Here is a 4,288-nt window from a genome sequence, read left to right as displayed (position 1 = left end):
AAAGATTCTAAGGAAGTTCGAGTCAGCGTAGCGAGTATAAATCTTAATTCGCTGGAAATTGCTTGTTTGATTTATTAAAAAACGTCTAAAATACTTCGCCACCCTCGTTTAAAGTGAAAATTGTCGTAGGAGTATGTCATTGAAATATTATCGGAGAATCGAAGCACGAGACAATATGGAACGTATAATAAATTCAAAAAATTCGAAACAGTCGAACTTTCAACAAAAATACCCAAAATACTTTGTGTCTTGTTCAAAATGAAAATTGTGAAAATCATGAAAATAAGAAACGGTGATATTATTGAAGAATCGAAACACGTGTCAAAGTGTAATTGTCCAATTTATCCGAAAAATTTGAAACAGTCGAATTTTCAACAAAAATACCCAAAATACTCCGTGTCTTGTTTAAAATGAAAATTGTGAAAATCATGAAAATAAGAAACGGTGATATTATTGAAGAATCGAAGCACGTGTCAAAGTGTAATTGTCCAATTTATCCGAAAAATTCGAAACAGTCGAACTTTCAACAAAAATACCTAAAGTACCCTGTGTCTCGCTTAAAATGAAAGTTATTAAAGAAATAAGAAAGCGAAATATTATTAGAGAGGCGAAGCTTAAGCGAAGTAAGTCCTCTCTGATTTACTCAAAATTGTTTAATTTATGAAAAACTGTTCCAGGTAGTCGAAATACGTCGTTCAATTAAGGTAATTGGTTCTGGCGTCGAATAAACGTGGCTGGCGAGAGTATTGGGTTCTGCTTTCATCTCAACAAGTAGCTAGTTAAATTCGATGTGGAAGCCGTGGCTGGAAACCGGAGGCTCGCGTTTAAATTCGTGGGATTTTCGTGAGTCATGCTGCGTCTTGGTGAGAGCAGGCCTCGATGCTATGGTAAACGACGCCTTCCTGGCGCCAACGGCGTCCCCTTTCCAACCGTTCTACCCTTTTCCACCCTCATGCTCCTTCGGCGAACATCGAGAACCGTGTACGCCACAGTCGCCGCGATAACAATGCGATCGTGTGATCAAAATAATGGCGTGCCGTCGAGTAACTCGTCCGACCGCTCTAACTCCGCTCTATACCACATCCAAGTCCAACTTAAACTGAACTCAACTTGAAAAATTAAACGAATTCGCAAGACTCCTCTACTCTTATCGGAAACTTTCCAACTTCGTCATACACTTTCAACAGAATTTCTACAGCGATTTTGATGAAATTTTGACGAAGTATACCCTATCGATAAATATGAGAGCTATGCTGGAACTTTTATATTTGAATCTCCTAATCGTAACCATTAAAGGAAGAATCTGTGACGCCTTAAACAAGATATTTAAGGCAAAATTCAAAGAAGAAATCATGCGCACCGTGGTACCGATATTTTTCGTATTTTCTTGCCACGCGTAGAAAGACAAAAAGAAAAGAAAATATAATTTTTCGGAAAATTCGATTGGAAAAAATTCGGTCGAAGATGAGCGAAAGCAACAAGGTTATAGATCGTTTGAAAGAGAGACATATATTTTCGAGATTGGCTGATAAAAAGAAGTTGATTGTCTCTTATTATATCAGTGGCGGATTCCTGCTACTTTCCTACCATCTGACGATCAGTCTGGATTAAGTCCGATCTAATTAGATTTATTCGGATTTGGTTCTCAGTCTCCGGCTGCTTCCTAATTTTTTTCTTCGACAACGAGCAAAGAAGTTTCCGCTGGAAAAAGAGCTGAATGAGGAATCGCAATGTTTTTGTTGAGAAGGGATGGAAATTCTCGGCGGTCGTCGGGATTTGTATACGAGTTTTGACGTCAACGTGGAAAAAGCGGGTCAAGCTCTTTAGCCACGTAATTATTTTCCCTCCACGGATGAAGTACACCGAATCATTCGTATAATAAACAATTTTCCAAGCAAAAGGAACTGTTACACAGCATTCCGGCTTCTCAAAGGCACACGCGTCTAAACCGCTATCGTAACGCTCCAGTGGGCTCTCGATAATTATTGCAAATTATTCACTGGAAAAGTTACAGCTGCGTGTTGCCAATGACGTAATTAATATCACTGACTGATAATTGAAACATCGCTATAACCACTTTGATCGATTAATTTCGCCACGTAACGATTAGTTCATTTCGAGATTCGTCTTAAATTGAAAATATATACAGAGGAATCATTTTTCCAAAGATTAACACGTCTCGAATATTCTTCGATATTCGATCATCGGTAAAATACCACAAAGTCGATGAAATTTTCTGTAAAGAAATTTGGTTGTTCAACGTCGTGAATTATCAAGGTATTCGAGCAACGTTTTCATGAGCTCCAACTTGCAAGTTGCGGCTTAAAAACTGCTGGAAATCTGAATCTCAGCATCGAGAGAAAATTTGTTAAAGTTCTTCGTTTCGTTTCAGATTAATTCGTAGAAAAAGAGAGAGAGAGAGAGAGGAATTAAAACTCGTTCGCGACAAAGAAGATATTATTCCAATGAAACCGAAATATTTCGCATCATTACTCGTCGCTTGACACGAATGGAGAAAATAAAGGAAATAGAAAAATGGAAAAATGGATAGAAGACGTATGGAGATAGTCGCTACCTTGCGCTTACGGACAATCATTTTTCCAAGCACCTCGACAATTTTTCAAAACTGCTATCAAACAAATTGCTTCGAAATGAAGACACTAAAAGCAACCTTCGAACAATTCTTCGATACTAAAGCATGCGATTCTCATTATAATATAATTCTCCTTTTTTTTTTTCAAATCAAGTCTCTTGCATCAACACAATTTTCCAAAAGCAAGGAATACAAAAGGTACTTCAGGCAGCAAAGAGGGGAAAACTCCCTGAAAATAGAGAACCTTCTCTACACAACTTAAAGCGCTCTTCGTCTTAGTTTTTCAAGCACTTTCTACTCCGTGCTCGTAACTTGAGTATCAAAATTGGATACATTTATTATGTAAAAACCGGAGAAGAATTAAATTTGAGGGTATTCTATCTTCTTGCCAACTAGCGTATTTTATACTTCTGCATATCATGTTCCTTACTTGTACACATTTAAATTTCCCACAAATGCATAAACAACCTATAGTCTACAAATCATTCAATTTAAAGACCCATTCTAATCTTTCTATTTAAGAATGTATTCTATATTTCTACATATCTTGTTCGTTTCTTGTACATATTTAAATTTCCCACAAATGCATAAACAACCTATAGTCTACAAATCATTCAATTTAAAGACCCATTCTAATCTTTCTATTTAAGAATGTATTCTATATTTCTACATATCTTGTTCGTTTCTTGTACATATTTAAATTTCCCACAAATGCATAAACAACCTATAGTCTACAAATCATTCAATTTTGGGACCCATCCTAATCTTTCTATTTAAGAATGTATTTTATATTTCTACATATCTTGTTCGTTTCTTGTACATATTTAAATTTCCCACAAATGCATAAACAACCTATAGTCTACAAATCATTCAATTTAAAGACCCATACTAATCTTTCTTTTCAGAAGTTTATTTTATACTCGCACACATTATGTTCCTTACTTGTACACATTTAAATTTCCCACAAATGCATAAACAACCTATAGTCTACAAATCATTCAATTTAAAAACCCATACTAATCTTTCTTTTCAGAAGTTTATTTTATACTCGCACACATCATGTTCTTTTCTTGTACACATTTAAATTTCCCACAAATGCATAAACAACCTATAGTCTACAAATCATTCAATTTTGGGACCCATCCTAATCTTTCTATTTAAGAATGTATTCTATATTTCTACATATCTTGTTCGTTTCTTGTACATATTTAAATTTCCCACAAATGCATAAACAACCTATAGTCTACAAATCATTCAATTTAAAGACCCATACTAATCTTTCTTTTCAGAAGTTTATTTTATACTCGCACACGTCATGTTCTTTTCTTGTACACATTTAAATTTCCCACAAATGCATAAACAACCTATAGTCTACAAATCATTCAATTTATCCTCCATTCCCTTACTCACACTCACAGAGAGTCGAATCAGTACAAGCACGATGACATCAAATTTCCTAATACTGCCACGTCCCCGGTATTAATTCACAAATGCGCTAGACCCGCCAGCATGTCTGTCGTTCCTACTCGTTCAACAAGACGAACCGACAACAAGAATAGGGAAAAGAGGGAAGAAAGAGAGAAGAAAGGGGAACACGCTGGTCTGAGGGATGAAACGAGACGCGTTAGGTCGAGAAGATAGGAAGAGCGGTTGCGGGTGTTGCGCCTGTACAGATATTGATCGGTCAGGTCACGC

This window comes from Bombus huntii, chromosome 16, assembly GCF_024542735.1.
Source record: "Bombus huntii isolate Logan2020A chromosome 16, iyBomHunt1.1, whole genome shotgun sequence".
Lineage (NCBI taxonomy): Eukaryota > Metazoa > Arthropoda > Insecta > Hymenoptera > Apidae > Bombus > Bombus huntii.
The sequence above is the reverse complement of the archived record's forward strand: the minus strand, read 5'-3'. Positions refer to the sequence as shown.